Source organism: Schistocerca americana, chromosome 6 (genome assembly GCF_021461395.2).
Source record: "Schistocerca americana isolate TAMUIC-IGC-003095 chromosome 6, iqSchAmer2.1, whole genome shotgun sequence".
Classification (NCBI taxonomy): domain Eukaryota; kingdom Metazoa; phylum Arthropoda; class Insecta; order Orthoptera; family Acrididae; genus Schistocerca; species Schistocerca americana.
Genome location: NC_060124.1, coordinates 356,445,731 through 356,471,527, shown reverse-complemented (window position 1 = coordinate 356,471,527; position 25,797 = coordinate 356,445,731).

Here is a 25,797-nt window from a genome sequence, read left to right as displayed (position 1 = left end):
GGTTTTTATGTTGGTAACGCCATGTAGCGCTCTTATATATGTTATGACTTTTGAACGCTATTAAGGTAAATACATTGTTTGTTCTCTACCAAAATCTTTCATTTGCTAACTATGCCTATCAGTAGTTAGTGCCTTCAATAGTTAGAATCTTTTATTCAGCTGGCAGTAATGGCGCACGCTGTATTGCAGTAGTTCGAGTAACGAAGATTTTTGTGAGGTACATGATTCATGAAAGGTATAGGTTATTGTTAGTCAGGGCCTTTCTTTTGTAGGGATTATTGAAAGTCAGACTGCGTTGCGCTAAAAAATATAGTGTGTCAGTTTAGTGGTGATCAGAATAAGTAAAGAGAGAAATGTCTGAGTACGTTCAGTTTTACTCTGCTGTTTGACAATCAAATAACGTAGAAGTTTACCAGCACAGTCATTCTTAATTTTTCAAAGGAGACGTTTCAATAGTATGGAAGATGAAGAAATGCTCATTGCTCTTAAGGTAAATATTTTAGAGCTCATGTGCACTAGACTTCTTTGCTTCAAATAATGCTCCCTGTCATATCCCTGAATATTCACCATTCCTCCTGACACACCTATATGTAAAACTATACCACACCATACATACCTTACCATCCCATACTACTGTCAACGGGATATTAAATAGTTTTCTTCCTTTTTGCTCTCTATTTGGTTCGGTATGTCCTTGCATCAATCTTACTTGCTAGCTCACCCAATAAGGTATGTGGAAAAAGAACAGCATAGCAACGCAGAATAGCAAAATACTCGCTGAAAAACTATTTATGGAAGTAAAGACATTATGCAAGGTAAATGATACGTCCGAAGCCGTGGCGAGAAGACTTCAAGTAGCATGCCACACACGTTCACAAACGGAGATCGTGGAACCATTAAGCGGCACCCTCAGGAACGCGTGTGACTGGGGTCTCCCAGCAGAATGAAAGTGAAATTGCCTCGGCAGAAACCTGTTTCGTATTGTACAGGACAGGCGCGTAAAACGGAATGGGGTCAATCCAGAGAAATGGGGACACCGTCAGTTGAAATACGGCCGGATGATGGGGTCTGGAGAGTCGGATTCTGGCGCGCACCCCGCGCACAATGTCCCGAGGGCGAGTTGTTTGGTGGAGTGGGCTCAGCTGCGACCAGAAAAGGTCTGGCATTTCTCGCCCGCTCCCGGCAGGTCGTAAATCTGCGGTCGGCGCGTGGGCAGTCGGGGCTGCGTGGAGTGGGAGAGGGAGAAAGGGTGGAAGGGGGAGGGGAGCTGCTGTCGGTAAATCGCCGGAGCAGCGCCGAGCGACCAATCACGGCCCAGCGCGGCGCACAATGAGCCGTAAACAACACCGAGCCGCAGTCTTCCTGGCGGATGACCAGCGCTCCTCAGCGGGAGAAAACAGTGGTCGCGGGTCGGGACACTCTCTGGACGTGAACTCTCTTCGGCTATGAAGTAAGCGGCGGATCCTGCCCTTAGACAGAGGATGGCAAAGCCCTTTATTGTAACTGATTGTTTTATAACTTAGTAGCGTTTTTGTTTCACATGTTGGTATTCCGGTTATTATGGGTGCGTTTATCGATTGTCCTTTTTTTATTGGTAGTTCACTGTTGCTACTTGAGTTTACATGTTGTCATTTTATCATTTAGAGATAGTGAGCAGAGCTGTGGACGCTAGAAAATGGAGTACCAAGTGGAGAAATCAAAACATTTCTGACATATTCTTCTGCTTCAGTTCATTAGAGCGATGGCAGCAGTGGAGGCAGCACAAACATCTGCTCTACGCTTAGGGATAATGCCATTAGACTGAGCATTTGTTTCAAGCAGGATCGTTTTGACAATGACTCTCCACGTTCAGGAAGCCCTTCGGGGTTTGATGAAGGTCGTTTTAAGGCATTAATCCACGTCAGAGTACTCGATAACTGACAAATGTGACGAACTGTGATTATTCCAGCATCGCGTGACATTTACAATCAATGAGGAAAGTTCAAAAATCATGTGTACGAACACCGCATGCTCTAAGCCCAAATCACAAATATCAGTTAATTGTCAGACGTCCATCACTACTTGCTCGTCATCGACTGGATCGTGAACGATACCGACCATCCTGTACCGTTACATACAACGGGAAATCGAGTTTTCATGCTAACATAAGGAAAAGAAATGAATGGGTCATCCCAAACAGAGCAAGTAGTCCCCGTACAAAGACCTGCGCGCATCCACAAAAGATAATATTACGCACCTGGTGCAACAGAGACGGTGTGTGGTTTCCTAGGAATTGTTTCCTCGAACTGTTGCGATCATTGCTGACGTTCACTGTCAGCAACTGAGACGTCTGCGTGAAATGATGCTACTCCACAAGAACGCCCGCCCGCATTCTGCTCGACTGACAAAAAACTTTGTACAGGTATTGGATTGGGAAATCATTCCACTCATACTTTATTCACCTGATCTTCCGCCATCAGATTTTCACATTTTCTGCTTTTTATCGAAAAACCTTCAAGGCACTTCCTTTCTGGATGAAAATGCTCTCCGAATATCGTTTGACGGGTTCTTCACTTCAGAACCACGTGATTTACACAGTTGCTGAGCTGAAAATTTACCCCAGCGTTAACAGACTGTTGTAAATAGTGAGGAAGAAGATATTAATAATGCCTTAAGTCTTTGTTATGTGTATCGCTTGTGTTTATTAAACGTACGCAGAAATGCTATGAATTTACGCACCAACCCAATTATAATTACACGACTGCAGGACAATCGCTGGAGGCAATCAATTCCATAAGATACCTATGAGTACCCGTACGGAGCGACATAAGGTGAAACAACTACATAAATTAATCGCTGGTAAGGCAGGTATCAGCCCATCAACAAAGGAAGCACCTTACAAATAACACTTCCGAACAATACATGAATATACCTTATCGGTCTGGAACCCGTACCAGATGAAGATGATGGTGGAAAAAGATAAAAGAAGAGTAGCATGTTTTGTTACAGGCTTGTTTAGTAAGGGCAAATGTGTCATGAAGATGCTCAGCCAATTCCAGTGGGCAACGGTTCAAGAGGGGCGTTCTGCATCACTGTGCAGAACGTATGTTCCTAGAACATTCAGCCAGTATACAGGGTGTTACAAAATGGTACGGCCAGACTTTCAGGAAACATTCCTCACACACAAATAAAGAAAAGATGTTATGTGGACATGTGTCCGGAAACGCTTAATTTCCATGTTAGAGCTCATTTTAGTTTCGTCCACCTACGCTCAATGGAGCACGTTATCATGATTTCATACGGGATACTCTACCTGTGCAGCTAGAAGGTGTGCCTTTACAAGTACGACACAACATGTGGTTCATGCACGATGGAGCTCCTGCACATTTCAGTCGAAGAGTTCGTACACTTCTCAACAACAGATTCGGTGACCGATGGATTGGAAGAGGCGGACCAATTCCATGGCCTCCACGCTCTCCTGACCTCAACCCTCTTAACTTTCATTTATGGGGCCATTTGAAAGCTCCTGTCTACGCAACCCCGGTACCAAATGTAGAGACTCTTCGTGCTCGTATTGTGGACGGCTGTGATACAATACGCCATTCTCCAGGGCTGCATCAGCGCATCAGGGATTCCATGCGACGGAGAGTGGATGCATGTATCGTCGCCAACGGAGGACATTTTGAACATTTCCTATAACAAAGTGTTTGAAGTCACGCTGGTACGTTCTGTTGCTGTGTGTTTCCATTCCAAGATTAATGTGATTTGAAGAGAAGTAATAAAATGAGCTCTAACATGGAAAGAAAGCGTTTCCGGACACATGTCCACATAACATGTTTTCTTTCTTTGTGTGTGAGGAATGTTTCCTGAAAGTTTGGCCGTACCTTTTTGTAACACCTTGTATAGCGTCCACCTACATATATAGCTAGCGAAATGTCTGTGAAGTTAGAGAAATTTGAGTCCAGACAGACTCTAAGCAGCACCGGCTCTTCCCGCGAACCATTCGCGACTGGAATAGGACAAGGGAGAACAGTCATTGGCAGACAAAGTAACTTCCACCACACCCCGTATGGTGGCTTTCGGAGTAAAGATATATGGTGTGCAGAATGACCAACGTTCATGGTGTTGAATCCTGTCTAGTCGTCTAATGTAGGATGCCTAGGAAGCTATTTCCTCGGATCGCTAGACAACAATTCAAGAAAATCGTATTAATGGGGTTTATTGCACTCCGTCTTCAGGCCACGAGTGGCCTACCGGGACCATTCGGCCACCGTGTCATCCTCAGCGGGGGATACGGATAGGAGGGGCGTGGGGTCAGCCCACCGCTCTCCCGGTCGTTATGATGGTATTCTTGACCGAAGCCGCTACTATTCGGTCGAGTAGCTCCTCAATTGGCATCACGAGGCTGAGTGCACCCCGAAAATGGCAACAGCGCATGGCGGCCTGGATGGTGACCCATCCAAGTGCCGACCACGCCCGACAGCGCTTAACCTCTGTGACCTCACGGGAACCTGTGTGTCCACTGCGGCAAGGCCGTTGCCAATGGGGTTTATTACATTAAGTTAAACTGGCAATACTTAACTTTGTGTATTCACAGAGGTGTGTCGTAAGCAAATGGCGACATGCAAATGATCAATGTCCTTCGGTATATACAATTTCAATACAAGCAAATGAAAACGGTTCATATGTCGCTTCTATAGCGTTTGTACGACTGCTCGTCTTCCTCTGCCCCCGCGGTTAGTCGGCGCGGCGCTTATATTCTCTTCGTACAGATGCCGCTCCTGTCTTGGTGTCAGCGTGGTATTGGCTGACGTCTCAGAGCCCTCTCCGCTGTTACGTTCTTCATCGTCGTGCCGGCGCTTGTCGTTACGCCGGAACACATGACGTAGTAATAAAGTCATCTTGGTCGTTACACTCGAAGCGACAGCCATCTTGGGAGTCTCCGCAGTGTACTGGTTAATATTAAAAACTGGATTTCGTATAGAGGAGTTGCATCGCAAATTAAATAGATACATAAAACTTGTCGTGGTCGCTACATACGTTTCCATGCTAATTCGATGCGTCACGTTTTCTTTTCAGTGTATGGGAAGGAGAATGACAGCCTAAAAATTTAATTCTGCCAAGTTATCTGATGCGAACTAGATAAGAAAAACACTCCATAACGTTGCCAGTAACATGGGATCATTATGGAACAGAGAGTAGTTCTAGGCGCTTCAGTCCGGAACCACGCTGTTGCTACGGTCGCAGGTTCGAATTCTGCCTTGGGCATGGGTGTGTGTGACGTCCTTTGTTAGTTAGGCTTAAATAGTTCTAAGTCTAGGGGACTGATGACCTCCGATGTTAAGTCCCATAGTGCTTATAGTTTTTTTTTTTTTTTTTTTGACAGAGGCTTTGGGATTAGACAGTGTCGGCTTAGAAAAGTTGCAAGACTCAAACTGAAACGGAAAGTATCTCTACGTATGTAACGCAGCATGTTCGAAGAACTGGGTGATTCAGTTTAATGTGGACCCCATTCCCTGGTGGAAGTTCGTATTTCTGATGTTAACAAACCGTTTCTAGAGGCGAATGAATAACTGAATGAAAAAAAGAAGTCCTAGCACCAATGTGGGATTAAATCCCAGATATTTTGATTAGTACTATTATTATTATTATTATTATTATTAGTAGTAGTAGTAGTAGTAGTATTGTTCAGAGGATGAAGCACGCACTAAGTTATTAGGGGCAAATACTACCCAGCAACACAGAATTTTACAAATCAGACAGATAAATACTACGCCAGGGGTGACTGTCGTTGAGACTATTCCTGCTCTGTACCATAGAAACTGTACACTGACATATCTGGTAGATAACGACATATGCGCGAAAACCGTGGAGGACGATTCCTGAAAGGGCACCGACAGTCGGTATGAACACCACTGCGACTGACTACATATGTTAGTGCTGGATCCGCTATGCCCGTGTCTTCATCTTTCCAAATAAGATCCACAGAACGTATGTCTGGAAGTACTTGGTTTATCTACTAAAGCCATTTTATCCACAGCAGGCAGTATCTTATACGTTGCCTAAACCTACGAAACACGCCTTACAGCTCACTTCGCCAGCTTAGTACAACTAAACAAACGATTTGTTCTACCTCACCTTCCCGTGGTTACCATGACGTCAAATCAAGCTCAGACACTGCCTGCCGCTAGATTACATAACTCCCTTGAAAACGATAGCTCGCCTTCCCCCAAATCTATATAGTAGAATTATTTAGCAGTACAGCTAGGCAGGTGCAAGTATTCTTGGAATTCTGCACTTCCTTCACCAAGAGCTCTGTCAGGGCCCTTCAGTGTAATAATAAAGTAATATAGTACAATGACAATAGTTTAACAATGTTCCCGACGTATTTAATTTCTTTACAGAAGAAGAGCCTTTATATGGTATGTCCGTGAATAACTTTCAACTGAAACTAAAGCTGTCCTTAATCTGAAAGTCGGTATAAACGCCACATTGATTAACAGTGCATGATCGTATCGACGGTGATATTCCCTTGTCTTCCTCCGATCCTTGAATCGTCTTACGCTCCCAGCAATTTGACACTGATTCCGACCATGATGCACTTCGGAATTTTCGCATTAGCAAACATTCCCATAAAGCGTTAGGGAAGATGAAAGAAATAAGTGACAAAAATTCTAAAGACCGCCTGGGAATTGAACCCAGGACCATAAGTTTTGTACTTTAACTCATGCTTACTTAGCCACCAAGCCACACGATCTTTCGACGAAGGGGAGTAAATTTACATACGTTTATTAAGTTATGTGATACCTGTAGTATATACACTTCAATTATTCAACCACTGAAAAAATTGTACTTTACTATATGGAGCTAGAAAACTTGAAGAAAATGAGTGATGGTATTGAAAATGCAGCTGCTTATAGATTCTACGTACAGTCGTTCTTACGCCAGGAAGTGTGTGTAACTACTGTGAAGAAATTACCTGTTCCAAAAAAAACTTCAACGCTATAAAATTTTATCGATATAAGACGTGGAGTGGTTGCGAGTAAAGGAGAGAAACTTTCTTGAAGAGTAAAATTAAAGAGCACGCACAGGACGTGGTACCAGGTAGACACCAGTAAACACGTTGACAACCTGCTGAGGAAGCGGCGGTGTTGTAATGGCTGGGTGTGGGCAACATCCTCAGGCACCAATCTGACACTGGCAGACAGCCAGAGTGTTCGAGAATATTCTGGAAGAATCTTTAGGAAGACTTTCGGAAGAGTCAGCGAAAATATCCCCATGAAAGGACTCGCATAGAAGACCCTGAAAAACAGTATATGAACAGCCAGTGCAGGGGGCCAAGGAAGTCATCACTAGGAAGCAGAAGAAGCAGTACTGGAACCGAGACTCAGTCACGATAAAATGACACTTCGATGCTGCTGCAACAAACGAATAAAAGACTACGCATCCAGCTGAGTTGTTGATAAGTATCCAGCAACAGTTATTATTTTATGTTTTCTACCTGTTACTAAGGAAAAGCAATGCAGACTGTCTTTAGTAATCGCTGCGAGTAATAGTTGATATTTTCCTTGTGTCTGAATATAAAGAGGAATAGTCACTGTCTCGCTCTTGTCTCCTCTTGTGAATGACTGCGTATAGCCACAACGAGTAATAGTTGATATTTGCTATGTGTCGGAAAATAAAGAGGAACAAGTACTACTTCGCACTTGTCTCCTTTCGTGGTTGATTGTGTATGTCGCAGAGAATAGCAGCTGATATTTTCTGTACGTGAGAGTATACAGAGGAACAAGCGAAGCAACTTGAATCACTTAATAAAGGCACGGCCTCCACTATCGACTGTATACCAGTCGGGTTCCTTTCAGACCATGCTGATGCAACAGCTCCAAACTTAGCAATCTTATACACCCGCTCGCTCTTCGAAAGATCTGTACCTTAAGGTAGGAAAGTTGCATATGTCATACCAATACCCAAGACATAAAATAGGAGTAATCCGATGCATTATAGATCTTATCATTACCGTTGATTTTCTGTAGGATTTGGAACATATACTGTGTCCGAACATCATGGGTTACCGCGAAGAAATTGATTTATTGACGAACAGCCAACAACGCTTAAGAAATACCATTCTCTTGAAACACAACTAGCTCTTTATTCACACGAGGTAATGAGTACTACCGAGAGGGGATGTCAAATTGATTCCAAGTTTTTAGATCTGACACCGTTACTCACAAGCGTCTTCTAATCAAATTACATGCCTATGGAGTGTCGCCTCATTTGTGTCACTGGATGCATGATTTCCTGTCAGAAAGGTCACAGTTCGCAGTAACTGATGCAAAGTCATCGAGTAAAAAAGAACAATGTCTGGCGCCCCCGAAGGAAGTGTTACAGCCCCTCTCCTGTACCTGATCTACATAGACGACAAAGGAGATAATTTGAGCAGCCCTCTTACAGCTTTGCAGATGATGCAGTCTTCTACCGCCTTGTAAAGTCATCAGATGATCAAAGCCAATTGCAAAACGATTTAGACAAGATGACTGTATGGTGTGAAAATTGGCAATTGACCCTAACTAATGAAAAGTGTAATATCATACACATGAGTGCTAAAAGGAATTAGTTACACGATAAAGCAATCAAATCTAAAGGCCATAAATTCATCTAAATACCAAGAAATTACAATTACGAACAACTGAAATTGGAATGAACCCACAGAAAATGTTGTGGGGAAGGAAAACCAAAGACTGCGTCTTATTGGCTGACCGAAGGAGCAAAAGATCTATTAAAGAGACGCCTACACTACTCTTGTCCGTCCTCTTTTGGATTACTGCTGTGTGGTGTGGGATCCACATCAGATGGAGCTGACGGAAAACATCGATAAAGTTCGAAGAGGGGCAGCTTATTTTGTATTATCGCGAAATAGGGGAGGAGGGCCACGGAAAGGATACGTGAATTGGGGTGGCAATCACTGCAACAAAGACGTTTTTCGTTGCAGCAGGATCTTCTCGTGAAATTGCAATCACTATCTTTCTCGTCCGATTGCGAAAATGTTCTGTTGGACCCACACACATGGGGAGGAATGTTCAGAGCTTGCACAGAAAGGTTTAAGTGCTCGTTTTTCCCTCGTGCCGTTCGACATTGGAACGGTAGAGAAATAGCTTGAGGTGGTTTGTCTGGTACCGCGCGCCGCGGAATTTGAATCCCCGCCAGACGTCATGGACGTCGAAGACCCATGGAGGTCTCTGCACCATCGCGCCGTAAGCTGTGGCGGCGGGCGCCTCCTGGCCCGCATTTAGAGTCAGGGCAACACAATGGAACACGTGGTTGCAGCGGCCAATAGCGGCGTCCCCGATCGAGTATTTAAGCGCCTGTCTGTCGCTCAGCCTGCCAGTCTAACCTTGCGTACTACGTCTCAGGATATATCGCCTCGCATTAGACAGCGTATTGACTTTCGTACTTTCTTTAAGAGTGGACGCGTTTGTCTTGTTAGGTTTTCTTGACTCTGCCGTCCGTTCTTGTTGTCGTAAGGTCCTTCGTTGGTCGTGTCCGTCCTCTCCCGTTGTGTTGTTGTTCGCGGGCCTATCCACGGGTTGCGCCGCGCCTTCCGTCACTTCAACCCCGCGACTGCTCCTGTCACCGATAAAAACAGTTTGATGAACCCTCTGCCGTGCAGTTAATTGTGAATTACAGAGTGGTATGTCGATGGGGACGTAGATGAAGCACTGTCTCGCACTAGTCTCCCAATTTGGCTCAAGTATTTCACTGTATACTGTCGCAATGAATGTCAAGCAGGACGCTCGTTTCTCACTGCAAGAGGCAAAACTCAGAAACCGGGAGTTGCAATAAAGGACTAACTTATGGAATGGTACGGTGTATCCATTTATTCGTAAAGTATAAAACTACTGAGAGACCCCTCCCAAAATAGGGATGAAGCATTAGGGTGTAAACTGTTCTTAAATTAAGTGTTTGAGCCCTTATTCACTTCTTATGAAGCCAACAACTTCCCCTCTCTGTTCCAACGTCTTCCTGTGCTAAGCGTCCTAGCAGACTTTCTCCCTGTCATTCCCCTGAAGGTAGCTTACAAGGGAACCTCCTCATCGCACCCCCCTCAGATTTAGTTATAAGTTGGAACAGTGGATAGGCCTTGAAAAACTGAACACAGATCAATCGATAAAACAGGAAGAAGTTGTGTGGAACTATGAAAAAAAATTAGCAAAATATACGAACTGAGTAGTCCACGTGTAACATATGCAACTTCAAGGGTGATGTGCAGTCAGGAGCGCCGTGGTCCTGTGGTTAGCGTGAGCAGCTGCGGAATGAGAGGTTCATGGTTCAAGTCCTCCACCGAGTGAAAAATTTACATTCTTTATTTTCGCAAAGTTATGATCTGTCCGTTCGTTCATTGACGTCTCTGTTCACTGTAATAAGTTTAGTGTCTGTGTTTTGCGACCGCACCGCAAAACCGTGCGGTTAGTAGACGAAAGGACGTGCCTCTCCAATGGGAACCGAAAACATTTGATTGCAAGGTCATAGGCCAACCGATTCCTCCACAGGAAAACACGTCTGATATATTCTATACGACACTGGTGACGGCATGTGCGTCACATGACAGTAATATGTTGTCGACCCACCTAACTTGTACACTTGGCGAATGGGTAAAAAGATTCTTCTACCTTGCCCGATTTAGGTTTTCTTGTGGATGTGATTATCACTCCCAAAAAAGTGATCGCATTGGACGGACAGACGGACAGATAATAATTGTCTGAAAACAAAAAATTAAAATTTACAGACGAGGGAAGACTTGAACCAAGGACTTCTCACTCCACAGCTGCTAACGCTAACCACAGAACCACGGCGCTCCAGACTGCATATTACCCTTGTAGTTACATATGTTGCACGTGGACTACTCAGTTCGTATATTTTGCTAATTTTTTTCATAGTTCCACACAACTTCTTCCTGTTTTCTCGATTGATCTGTGTTCAGTTTTTCAAGGCCTATCCACTCTGCCAACTTATAACTAAATCTGAGGGGGGTGCGATGAGGAGGTTCCCTTGTTAGTAGATCTCAGCCCACACTGCCGTCAACGTCCTGAATGTTCCACGGCCATACCTTCATCCGTAGCTGGTGTAGGACCCGTGCCAGGATGTCTCTGTATGTCCATCTTTTCAAGGATGGTTGCGGGACGCGCCTGTTCGCTACAGGATGTCTAATCAAGCGCTTTTCAGCCACCTAATTTCAAAACTTATTTTATTTGGCTACCAGATTCGGCGATTTACTCTGCCATCTTCAGGCCCGTGACCGACTTATAAAGAGATTCCACCTCGGTACTGGTCAAAACAGAACGGAAGTGGACCCTTTCTGCACGTCAATCAGGGGCCTTAAGATGCGTAGTAAATCACCGAAACTGGTAGCCAAAATAAGTTTGAAAATCAGACGGCTGGAAGGTGTCTGATTTGACATCCCGTGCCAGGATGCGACAACGTCACGAACTCGAGTAAATCTACATCTGTAAAATAAGTAAAAGCGTTTATAATTACAGAAGCTTCCATCTCCGTGAGATGGAGGATAGACCCCAAAACGAGTACACACGTCCGGTTTTTTTTTTCTTTTTAATGAGGCGATATCTTTTCGTTTTGAATTGAGGAAACGAGCATTGCTCTTTAGACACGTGTCAATGTAATTTATAGTCTGTCCAGTAGCATACGAACAGTGTCGATTATCTTCGTGTAAAACCGACTGAAAGTAGGATGTAAAGAAAAAAAAAAGTTATATACAAGAGTTTTTTTGAGAATGCCGAAAGGAAGTACATTACGCAATAGGAGGTACTTCTACGGGTGTCGCTCCTGAACCCACGGTACCTTCTCAGAGTAAAGCGCTGTAGATAATGTTTATAAGAAGGCAGCCACAGGCTTCATCTAGAAGCGTCCACCGCAGGCCGCGTCACCTTGTAGCCTTGCGCAACGCCACATCAACCCCAGCGCTTGTGTCGGGGTCGGATTGCACGCACGATACGGGTCCGGCCTGGGGACGGCGCGGCCTGCCTTTGAGTTCTAGCCCAGCGCACCCACAAAGACACGGGCTCTCCTTGACAGTCCAAGGGCCCTCGGCCAGTGCAGGCCCCGAGCACCCTGTCACGACTGATAATACCTTCATTCGTGTTACTTGAAAGGCTCTTTACTAGAGAAACGGGCTTGATTATTTATCTAGGGATCATTGAGATGGTAATAACAGATGTTGTGGCTGTTATAAAGGGTGTATAAAAAATAATCATCGGATCTGGCACGTCTATATTTCTGAAACTAATAAACATATACAATAAATTTTGTTTTTTTATGAACGGGAAACTCAATTTTATTCACGCCTTTTCGTAGGTGTTCAATATGCCTCCCTAGAAATGCACGGCATATGTCAATGCGGTATTCAAATTATTCCCACACTACAGCGAGCATGTCTTGAGGTACAGCTTCCACAGCTGCCGTTGTGCGATGTCTCAGTTCCTTCATTGTTGTTGCTAATGGAGGTACATAAACAGAGTCTTTTATAAACCTCTACAAGAAATAATTACGAAGAGTGGAAGAAAAATATCACCCTCCATCTTGCCAAGAACGAAATTACGGAGCTCCACACGCTGTTATTTGTCACCTCCATGAACAGCTTGCAGTAGGAAACATCTCAATTTTCCTGCATTTATTTATTTCTGTTTATCTTATTGATATTGCTTAATTTCCTTATGTATTCTGTATTTACATTGATAACTGCCTCTTCTTTTAATTGGTTGTGTATCACTCTCCATGTTTCATACCTCCTGATGCAGCCTTGTCTAGTACTAATTTTATTTTATTAGTTTTGTTTATTAATAGAAACTGTTATGTAGGCATGCTATTTCTATTTTGTGCTAAAGGTTTTCCTGTCTACTCCATTGTTTTTTATGTACTGTTCAGTTTTTAGTTTTTCATTGCAAAGATGTTCCTTACTGTATGTTTCTACTTCAGTCTAGATGTGTTACTTCTCTTCCAATGTTGTTTGCTAACATTTAACTTCTTTGGTGATAATACTCAGTAAATGTCTGAAGATGGCCTTGTAAGCCGAAAACCGATTAACAATAAAAGTAATATTGTAGAATAAAAGCAAACTGGTGCTTTTCATTTATAATAATCATATGTAGTCGAAAACTGCGTAGATCCCCATTAATACTGTACTATCGAGGAGTAATTAGAACATCATTTTATTGTCAGGTTTAACTAAATAGCTGACTTACTAAAATGACACGAACCATTTTGTTCGTCAACGGCAATTTTAGGAATGGCTACCCAGTGAAACGGCACACGTCAAACTACTCGGTGTTGCGTCTGACGGCATGTCATTAAGAACCGCACAGTTAACCAAGATCATCTGAGAGTAAAGCACATTATGAGTTCACGAATGTATAATTTGTCTTGTGATATGTTACTAATGACTGTTGCTAAGTTACAAAATCATAAAGGGATCTATTTTGAATTAAGATAATGATTGACGATTTTGACAGTGAAGTCGAAGGGTGGACATAGGATTGCGCAACATTGTACTGTAGTCTGCTATTTGATCTGAAGAAACATTTACAACAAAGAATATAGCTGTCGTTGCTATAAAATACCGGCTTCATTACTTAGGTGAGATAAAAGCTTTGACATGTTTCAGTGTAATTCCAGAAAACATAAATACTTCTCATCAAAATCAACTGACTCAAGACCTATGTATGACTTCTGTGCTGGGGCAACGACATCGCGTGAAGGTACCAGGTTGGTCGGAATATTTGAACTTCAGTGCCTCATTGTCCGCCCCCGGTAGCTGATGGGTTGGGGTTGGGTTGTTTGGGGAAGGAGACCCGACAGCGAGGTCATCGGTCTCATCGGGTTAGGGAAGGATGGGGAAGGAAGTCGGCCGTGCCCTTTCAAAGGAACCATCCCGGCATTTGCCTGGAGCGATTTAGGGAAATCAAGGGAAACCTAAATCAGGATGGCCGAACGCGGGATTGAACCGTCGTCCTCCCGAGTGCGATTCCAGTGTCTAACCACTGCGCCACCTCGCTCGGTGGTAGCTGATGGTCAGCGCAACGCAATGTCAATCCTCTGCGCCCGGGTTCGATTCCCGACTGGGTCGGGAAATTTTCTCCTCCCAGGAATTTGGTGTTGTGCTGTCATCATCATCATCATCCTCATCGACTGCATGTCGCCGAAGTGGCGTCAAATTGAAAGACCGGCACCCGGCGAAGGGGCTAACCGAGGGGGGTCCTACCCATACGATTAAATAAAATAAATAAATAAATAGTGCCTCGTTCTGATGTGGCAAGCCACAACTACGCCCCTTACACGTACTACTACGTCAGAACAGACAGAAACAGATACATGCTATCTGTGGTCACGCAGAGAAGGAAATAGTGCACTGATCCTTTAACCATATGCTGGTTACATGCCGCATATTTAATCGCTGGTAAGATGATGTGCTACTTGACTTCACCGTCCATAGCACTGAAGGTGGGGTGAGGTGAAATATTGTGATAACACCGTAACGTAAGCAAGCTTAATTTACTGTCTTCAATTTGGACCACCAAGTCCATTTTCTTCTTTAACAACCTCCTTCAGTTAGCTAATGACTCCCCTCTACGACATGAGAAAACTTCCTACAGAAAACAAGCAGCTTGCAAAATCACAACACTTGCCTAGAAAAACTGGGAAAAGAACTTCCATGCCAACAGTTGGGAATACACTTGCGATATCTTTTAAGCTCTGGGCAAAATAATTTTATCGATCACTGAGGATCATTCACGCTCAACTTGATAAACGCACTCTCTGACCTCCATCTCAGAAGCTGAAGGTTTGTCTTCTACACCCAGGGAGACTTTTGAACATTTCACGAGTTCCAACCCTCTCCACGAAATTTATTTTAACATTTACCCTTTTCAGACAGGCGACCTGAGGAGCAGGATGCAGACGTTTCATTGGTAGGTTGCTGCTTCTCCTAATAAAAGTCTGCTGAATGGTGCTGCCTCTTGCCTTCACTTTTCTAAATCGTATTTTCAGGCGTCGTGTGAAGTACCTGCTGCCATGGCACTTAAGCCAGAATACTAGGTGATGGTCACAACCCACTTACAAACATCGAGGAAAACTGATCCATCATCTGCAGGATGGACAAAGCCCCCATTCACTTTATGCTCTAAATCGGGTCTGACGTTCACAAAAGCCACAGGTGTGTTTTACAAAAGTTAAAACGTACTGCTAGGCTTTATAAAAGATGTTGGAAAGATCTCTGACAGTGTGTTATGGGCCTGAGTTGTGTTGGGTAATCCTAGGTCTAGACAAATTAAAAGATAAAAACAGCCATTCCTTCTGGTGTATTGCAGAAACACACTACCCAGCAAAACGTGTATGAGGACATCAGGCGGCTCCCATCACGTTCTCCCAGCCCGCAGTGTGACGCAGAGACAGATCTGAGCGTCACACCAAGTAGCACCTCTGTTGCTACTGGGAGGGTCATATAATACCGCGCAATAACACGCCAGAGCTGGGCGTGTAAGCCGTATGTTGTCACCTTGCCAGCACCGTACATAGCTAGACAAACCGAGCGTGTTAGTCTCGCAGCGTTTCTCTAGCGCGTGGGCAGCGCGGCCAAGTGCGCGATACATATAAGGGGCGCTTTGCTGTTATCTGGCCGCTCTACGAGCTCTGCGACGCCGTGACTCAGCCAATGCGAAGCGTTACATGTGGCGCCTGTGTAGCTATATTTCACTGCGTAACTGTGAAGCCAGCGCTGAAGGATACGCCGGACTGCTCCACGGTTTTTTACAGACACAGTGACGACCACAGCTCCCGCTGACCATCCAAATCAGCCGTTTTTATGGTTCCATACCTCAATCGGTAAAAACAGAATCATAGCATCACTTTCTTGTCCGGTTGTCTGTCTGCCTGTCATTTCAGACCCTCTAGCTACAACCGTGTACATTAACTTTTACTGTGTCTTAGTTGCAACAGAAGTATTTGTTACCAATGGAAACCTGAGGTACACATATGTGAATGTTCAACTTTTTCATTATGCGCAAGTACTGTCAACCGTTGGGCATCGCTATGAAAATACCAGCAAGCCAGCGCTGCGCAGCAGTTCACAGCAGCTCCTGACTACCAAAATACACGGATGTGGTTGGTTTGCCATATTCCACTGTAAACTGGATACTGTAACCGTTGTTTTGAATGATAATTACTGAATAATAATTTTACTATTTGTTACAATAGAGAATATTTCGTAATTAGTTATTTTAGTCCACAGAATGAAGCCAAATATACGAAGTGTATTTTGGAAATAAGTACATATTTTTGTATAAATCATGCGTCTAAAAGTCATTAAAAAATCACCTACGAGAATTAGCATGTAAAGACACATTTTCTTTCCTCTAGAAAAACTTCAGGTCTGAAATGGGTCAAGACCATTTTTCTCACGAAAAGGTAGGCTATCAAATTGAAATTTATTTTCCTTGTTAAGGTCTACTGTCCCTTGGCAGCGAGAAAAATTTAAGGTTCTAAGTCAATGCAATCAAGAGATATCGCCATTTACGTCAAGAGGTTTGATACTCGCAAACTCAATCACCAAATCTCTTAGAGAACTTCCGGTTGGTCTGGAATTAAGACATTTAGTAAGAAACAAGGTTTAACTGAATAAGTAAAAGAAAAAAACCAGAAGGTTGTTTATCTGTAATTGCATCACACGAAAAAAATTGGTATTCGTTTTCTGCCTGTCTGTCCGTCCACCTGTTACGCCTCCTTTTTCTCAGGAATTCGTAAAAGTATCGAGTTGAAGTTTATGTCACAAAACATGGTCTACAGTCCCTTAACGGCGAAATAAATGTAATCTAAGTCGATGAAACCGAAAGATACATCTGTCACATATTTTGATACTCGTACACTCATTCATCAAAACCTATAGAGCATTTTCTGCTAACCTAGAATCATGAAATTTTACAAGAAGCAACGTTTCACAGTAAAGGTAAAGGTAAAAATCAGAAATTTGTTAATCTGTAATCATACCACACGAAAAAATCTTTCTTTTCTCATCTGTTATCCGACCTCAAACTTGAAATTAAAACATTCTCGGAAGCCTTTGAATCTCAGACCCATATCTTGCGAGTATCGATGTCGGTAGCAGGCAAAAACAGTCCAGAGTCTCGATCCATGGAATGGATGAACTGTCGATATACATAGCTAAGTCTGTGCGGAACCCTTAGTGCGTGCGTCCTACTTGTACACGGCCATCTTACAAGTCTCTTCATATACAAGCAAACAAATCCTATAGCCGTCGAACAATTGGTGGCACAATTTCCTATAGTTAATGAAAAGTCGCCACTGTTGCTAATAAGAATTTTATTAGATCCACGGTAGGTTTCGGGCTCTACATTGCGCCATTTTGAAATGGATCTGATACGGCCGTCATAGACGTATAATATGTTGTACGAGTATTCCACATAACAGCAGAAAGCATATACAGTGTGCCCGTAAATTGCCATTACGAACTTCTAGGACTTGTAGAGAGGAGTGAGTACATAATATTTTGAATAGTAACCCATGTCCGGAAACGTACCGTTTCCGTTAAGTTACGGTTTCAAATCAGATGTTTAACTCATTGAATTAGGCGGGCGCAGTATAGACAACAATTCGAAAGGAAACATAGCGGCACCTCCGTTTATCACTTAAGTACATTTTTTGTATTAAATGGTTCAAATGTCTCTGAGCACTATGGGACTTAACATCTGTGGTCATCAGTCCCCTAGAACTTAGAACTACTTAAACCTAACTAACCTAAAGACATCACACACATCCATTCCCGAGGCAGGATTCGAACCTGCGACCGTAGCGGTCACGCGGTTCCAGACTGAAGCGCCTAGATCCGCACGGCCACGCCGGCCGGCCTTTGTATTAGACATTAAACATTATGTGTTTACATTATTCCAAAACATAAAAGAACCCAGCACACTGTACGTACAGAACAATGCTGATGTATTACAACAGCGGCTCGATGTGCCGACCACCAACGATGTTACTGACATTATACCCACGAAGCATGTTTCAGTACATACTCTCCATCCTACTGGTGTCTCTTCAGTGTCTAGAACAGCAACCAGAACTCATGCCAGTAGATGTTCCTATGTCTCTACAGGAGACTGGTAAATTAAGCTTTGCACACGATTCCAGGAGTACACACCATCCCGTCTACCCTATAGCATACCAGGACAAGCAACTCCGAGACTACTCTCATTCCGTCAGCAGACGTCGGCGTATTACACATATGAACTGAAATCGTCGTAGAACGGAGAAGGTACATTTCCGGACTTGGGTTCCTATTCAAAATATACTCACTTCCCTCTACTAGAAGTTTGTAACGCGAATTGTGGCGTAGAGAAGCAGCATCACACGATTTTTTTTTTGAAAAAGTCAGCTGGATTTAAAAAGTTATGTGCCGTGTTGTGTGTTTTTATCTCCCTGTTTGTCCGCCCCCGGTAGCTGAGTGGTCAGCGCGACAGACTGTCAATCATAAGGGCCCGAGTTCGATTCCCGGCTGGGTCGGAGATTTTCTCCGCTCAGGGACTGGGTGTTGTGTTGTCCTAATCATTATCATTTCATCCCCATCGATGCGCAAGTCGCCGAAGTGGCGTCAAATCGAAAGACTTGCACAAGGCGAGCGGTCTACCCGACGGGAGGCCCTCGTCACACGACATTTCATTTCATCTCCCTGTTCAAATTAAATCAAGGTCCCGTTTGCTAGCATGACTTTTAGAAGTTTCTCTGCCATAGATGTTGCAAAATACCAATCGTCATGGAGAAATTACTCGCTCTCAGAATCGGCGTCATCGGTTCTAGCCACCGCCAATTTGGAATAATTAGGGAAAGACCTACGCGTCATCTTGAGGCTGAACAAAAACCCCTTCCCTCTAAACGGGAACTGGCAAAAGTGATATGTAACGAAACTAGTGAAAAAAAAGCGAAGTCAGTCGCCTGGATCCATCTGCGCTTCCTGTCCATCCGGAGCAAGTCGGAGACAGAACGAGAGCTCCGGTTCCGAAAAATCTGCTTCCGTGACCAGCGCTACGGTGAAGGCGCCACACGACACAGAGAGGGGCCGGAGGCTTTTTGCAGTGGCTGTGTGGGGGATACAGACCCGGGTCTGCCAGTATTGCGGAAACCGCGACCCGGTGTGTACACAGGCGGTCTCGCAGCCGCTCTCGGTCAAGAGGGAGCGGTATGCTGGTGCGTTCCCTTTCTCTCTGAAAAGGTCAACAGTCCGGGATCTGCGCGGTGCGGGCACTTCTAGGGCCGCCTAGATCCTACTGTCGCTATCGTTCCGTTATTGCTTCGCTTGACCCCCACCAGCCTGCCAGGTAGATCTACAGTCAGAGTTAAAGCAGTTGGCATTCATCAGGTAGCGAACCTGACTCCTCCCACCAGCAGTACACAAGCGGGAGACTGGCACTGTTGGCCCCCACTGCGTATACGCTGCCGTTGCGCAAAGCATTCTGTCTGCCAATTCTCAACTAGCAGAAGATTTTTTTGGATGGGAAAAGTTCGACTGTTTCAAGAATGTCACTCCAGCCCTAATCGAAATGAAGGAGAGGTTTTTGACACGCTTAGTTACGCTGTGGAAATCAATAACTTACGTGCATTTCAGAGGTTTCACGTGTATTTTTGTAGAATAGTGAGTGTTAAAACTTCATAGTGTTACTAATAATTGACAAAATTTTACCAAAAACAGGGTTCAAATTTAAAGAAGGACGGCAGTTGGTCGCAGGATCTATAATTTATTGCATTTCGACTATAAAATAGTCATCGGTACATTACATGAAGAGTCATATAGACGTAACCATGCCAGAGCGAAAACAGGTGACCAGTTGACGCTAGCACTTTCTGGTATGTGAATGCTAGCGTTGTCACATTTTTGTGATCCAATGTGGATATTCCCATATGTCTCGTCAGGTAATGAATCACTGTCACTATCTTATAGTCGAAATCTAAATCTGCAATAAATTACGGATTCTGCGACTTACTGCTGTCCTTTACATTTCAATATTCAACGGTCGCTCAGTGAACCACCAGTATCCAATTGATTCCAGCTTGCTTAAAAAGTGCCGTTTCTGTAATTTGTAAATAACATTCGCAATGTGTACGCTACTTTGAAGTTTTCGTTGTTGAGCGTGGTATTTTGGTAAGCAACGAACAAATAGTATTTCAGTGAGTTTAATAGTTTTCGAGACATAAGTAGTACAAGTTCACCTTTTTTAATAACTATGGCCCTAAATAATATTAAGAACATATTGGGAAGTACTTTGAGACACTATAACGATGTATATCATAAATGTCACTCAAATATTTTAAGTTACTTTTGTAGGACGTAAATTGGTTCACATAATAACATACGGTAAAAAATGACTCTTACTAGTCAATAGAATGAAAAACCAGTCCAAGTTGCAAGTTTTTACTGCTTTTTATTCATTCGATGACTAGTTTCGGGCCGAGACCCATTTTCAAACCAAGATAACAAAGTCGAAAATGAGATTTCCGAAGATGTCAAAAATGTGCAATGAACATGTACAGTTCATACAGATAACTGTATGCGATTGTACTCCACTTGATTCAGCTCGGGATAAAGCGTTCCCTGTTCTCGAACATAATCATATCATTTTGTACATATTGCATCCGTGCTCTTGACTTTAACATAGAAGGAAAACTGACTCTTACCTATTCATTGCGTCAAAACGCGTTTCAGCGTACTCTCAAACAAGTAATTCGTCTGCTTCAGTTTTCACCACCATAACCTGCCTCTGCACCTGGGTTAAAGGACATCTGCAGTTTCGTGTCATTAGGGACTTAAGTTAAAATCATTCCAATGAAATTACTACGCGTATATGGTGACGACCAGGAAATGAGTGAAGGTTTTAGTTCATTCAATTGATTGAAAACATACATTCCGACAATACTATCTCGTCATCAAGTCCGTTTTCTTTTAGATTCGTGTTATGTTGTTACATGCACAACTACGAGGGGCGTTCAGAAAGTAAGCTCCGATCGGTCGCGAAATGGAAACGACTATGAAAATCCGATAAAGCTTTGCACAGATGTGTTGGGTAGTGTCTCTAGTATAACCCCAGTTAGCATCACGTCGCTCTTCTCATTTCTGAGCTCGCAGTGAGTGCGTAAAGATGTCTAGAAAATAGTGTCTGCCGCCAAGTACGAGGGCCTGGTGAGAAATTTCGCCTGAAGCTATGCAGCTAACATTACATAACTGTCGTGCTGTTTCTTCTTCAAGACAATTCTCAGCCGCATTCTGCAGGGGCAATGAAGATGCTCCTGCATCGTTTTCAAATGGAAATGTGAGATTACCCACAATACAGTCCGCAATTGTCTCTCCCTGAGTTTCATCTCTGGTCACATGAACCGCTGTCTTTGAAGACAACATTTTGACACAGACAACGAGGTGTAGGCCAGCGTGGAGAATTGGCGGAAAGCACTGGCGGCTGCCTTCTATGATGAGGCTATTGAAAAGTTGGTACAACGCTATGACAAAAGTCTAAGTCAGAACGGCGACTATGTAGAGAAGTAGCTGAAAGGTGTAGCTAATTGTTACAAGTAAAACATTTCTGATGTTCACTGTGGTTTCAATTTGGCAATCAATCGGAGCTTACTTTCTGAACAGGCCTCGTATTTTACGTTTCTGAAATGACTGGCGTCTTTCCTGTTGCGGATCTTACTGGATAAGTAATTATAATTGGACTGCTGTAAGTCTCTGGTTAGCAGCTGCTCCAATATTACAGGCCGCAATGACGAATAAGTCTTTACTACTAGAACATGAAAAGGAAACCCATGTAACAAGCGTCATACGAAAGTAAATTTGCTGAGAGCGTATCGTGCAGTCAAAGGTCAAAGTAATAAGTAATAAAAATGGTAAGAATCGTGACTGCCTTTGAACAGCCATTTATCATTAAAGATCCATTTGTGCCCATCTTTAAGAAATAAATCGTGACATCATAAAGAATTATTCCTACTCACAAGAGCCGACTTCGTCAGGACTTAAGCTGATCCTTCCCTTTCATAAACTGATCACATTAGCAACGTGTACAGTCCGTAGTTAATCATATCAATGACGTTGAAAGGGGCTGTGAATGATATCATCTTGCCCGAGTTAGAAATGCACGGCCTCGTCTACGCTTTCTGACCCAAGGCGCAACAACTGAGCAAAATCGTCCCGACATGCAAAGAAGGACCATATCGGCAAATGAATTAAACGTGTATCCGTTATCTTTCTGACTCATATCATTGACTGTTTTAGAACTGTATCTACACTACTGGCCATTAAAATTGCTACACCACAAACATGCCGTGCTACAGACGCGAAATATAACCGACAGGAAGAAGATGCTGTCATATGCAAATGATTAGCTTTTCAGACCATTCATACAAGGTTGGCGCCGGTGGCGACACCTACAACGCGCTGACATGAAGGAAGTTTCCAAACGATTTCTCATACACAAACAGCAGTTGACCGGCGTTGCCTGGTGAAACGTTGTTGTGATGCCTCGTGTAAGGAGGAGAAACGCGTATTATCACGTTTCCGACTTTGATAAAGGTCGGATTGGAGCCTATCGCGATTGTGGTTTATCGTATCGCGACATTGCTGCTCGCGTTGGTCGAGATCCAATGACTGTTAGCAGAATATGGAATCGGTGGGTTCAGGAGGGTAATACGGAACGCCGTGCTGGATCCCAACGGCCTTGTAGCACTAGCAGTCGAGATGACAGGCATCTTAACCGCATGGCTCTAACGGATCGTGCACCCACGTCTAGATTCGTGAGCCAACAGATGGGGACGTTTGCAAGACAACAACCATCTGCACCAACAGCTCGACGACGTTTGCAGCAGCATGGACTATCAGCTCGGATACCATGGCTGCGGTTACCCTTGACGCTGCATCACAGACAGGAGCTCCTGCGATGGTGTGCTAAACGACGAAGCTGGTTGCACGAATGCCAAAACGTCATTTTTTCGGATGAATCCAGGTTCTGTTTACAGCATCATGATGGTCGCATTCGTGTTTGGCGACATCGCGGTGAACGCAAGCGTGTATTCGTCACCGCCACACTGGCGTATCACCTGGCGTGATGGTATGGAGTGCCATTCGTTACACGTCTCGGTCGCCTCTTGTTCGCATTGGCGGCACTTTGAACAGTGTACGTTACATTTCAGATGTGTTACGACCCGTGGCTCTACCCTCCATTCGATCCCTGCGAAACCCTACATTTCAGCAGGATAATGCACGACCGCATGTTGCAGGTCCTGTACGGGCCTTTCTGGATACAAAAAATGTTCGACTGCTGCCCTGGCCAGCACATTCTCCAGATATCTTACTGTGGTGTCACCGCCAGACACCACACTTGCTAGGTGGTAGCCTTTAAATCGGCCGCGGTCCGTTAGTATACGTCGGACCCGCGTGTCGCCACTATCAGTGATTGCAGACCGAGCGCCGCCACACGGCAGGTCTAGAGAGACTTCCTAGCACTCGCCCCAGTTGTACAGCCGACTTTGCTGGCGATGGTTCACTGACAAATTACGCTCTCATTTGCCGAGACGATAGTTAGCATAGCCTTCAGCCACGTCATTTGCTACGACCTAGCAAGGCGCCATTACCAATTACTATTGATGCTGTAAAAGATGTACCGTCAAGAGCGATGTTCACCATTTATGGATTAAAGTTAAGTATTCCACAGCTACGTCCTTTTTTGCTAGTCTCTTTTCCTTGACCTGTTCCAGACCTCACGCCAGCCTGCGTGAGCTAAAACGCGTGCCTTTCGGCTTCCTCTCATAGTGGGTTGGCTGTCTTGCCAATCCACAACACTCACCAACTGAAAACGTCTGGTCAATGGTAGGCGAGCAACTGGCTCGTCACAATACACCAGTCAATACTCCTGATGAACTGTGGTGTGTCGTGTTGAAGCTGCATGGGCAGCTGTACGTGTACACGCCATCCAAGCTGTGTTTGACTCAATGCCCAGGCGTATCAAGGCCGTTATTGCGGCCAGAGGTGGTTGTTCTGGGTACTGATTTCTCAGGATCTATGCACCCAAATTGCTTGAAAATGTAATCACATGTCAGTTCTAGTATAATATATTTGTCCAATGGATACCCGTTTATCATCTGCATTTCTTCTTGGTGTAGCAATTTTAATGGCCAGTAGTGTATAAATATTCTAATTGATTTTCATTTCTGGTTATAAACTTGTTCTATGATGTTCTTCTATTCGTGGATTAACCAGGAGGCAATGTCATCGGCAAAACGAAGGTGGGGCAGGTATTGGGTTGGTGCATAAGTTCGTAGCGTTTATTCATAAGTTTAATAAACACAGCAAATACTCATAACAGAGACATTAGTTACGGATAATACACCTTTCTTCACTGTTTACAACAGTCTGCCAACGCTCGGGTAACTTTTCGATTCCGCGTCCGTAGAAGTCACGTGGTTTTGAGACCAAAAACTGGTCGAACCAATCTCTGTGCGCCTTTTCATCCAGAAAGGAAATTCCTTGAAATCTGATCGATAGGGAGCGGAAAAGCTGAAAATCTGAGGGTGCAAGATCAGGTGAATAAGGTAGGCGCGGAATGACTTCCTAACGCAGCTCCTGTGTAGTGTTGTTTTGTCAGTCTAGCAGAATGTGTGCGGGCATTGTCGTGGAGTATCATCACTTCACGCAGTCTTCCTGTCGCTGTTCTTCGTTGTGTCTGCAAGACGCCTCAGTTGCTGACAATAAATGTCAGCAGTGATGGTTACACCTCGGGGAACAATTCTTAGTACACCATACAGTCGCTGATCCGCCAGATGCATAACATTATCCTCTGTGGATGCGCACAGGTCTTTCTACGGGGAGTTGCTACTTTCTGTGATCGATAGAGAGCGGAAAAGCTGAAAATCTGAGGGTGCAAGATGTTATGCTAGAATAAAGACAACGTCTCCTGTCACCAGTAACGATACAGGATAGGAATGGTCGGTGTTCACGAATCACTTGATGACGCTCAAGCAGGGATGCATATATGGCCACACACTGATTTCTGTGATTTGGGCTTAGAGCATGTAGTACACATCCAACCGATTTTTGAACCTTCTCCACTGCATGCAAATCTCGCACGATGGTGGAATGAACATAGTTCATCATATTGAACAGTTCTCGGGTACACTGACGTGGATAACTGTGGGTTAATGCGTTACAACAATCTTCATTAAACCCCCAAGGTCTTCCGAATGTGGAGAGTCACTGATGTGAAAACGATCCTCCTTAAAACGGGAAAGTCATTTTCTTACCGTGCTATGTCTGATGGCATTATCCTCATATACGTCGCAAAAGTTTGTGGCGGCCTCCGCTGACGTCACGCTTCAATTGAAATGATAAAGAAGAATAAGCCGGAAATGTACCGATTTCTCCACTTCGTACTTCATCTCCTAGCGTCGACAACTCCACTTACTATCTCCAAACGACAAAATGACAATATGTAAACTCAAATAGCAACAGTCAACTGCAAATAAAAAATGACAATCTAGCCTGAAGGGCCAAACAAACTGGTACACATGCCTAATAACGTGTACGGCCCCCGCGAGGAAACAGAAGAGCCGCAACGCGACGTGGCATGGAATGGACTAATGTCTGAAGTAGTGCTGGAGGGAATTTACACTGTCAATCCTGCAGGGCTCTCCATAAATCCGACCAAGTACGAAAGGGTGAAGATCTCTTCTGAACAGTACGTCGTAAGGCATCCCTGATATGCT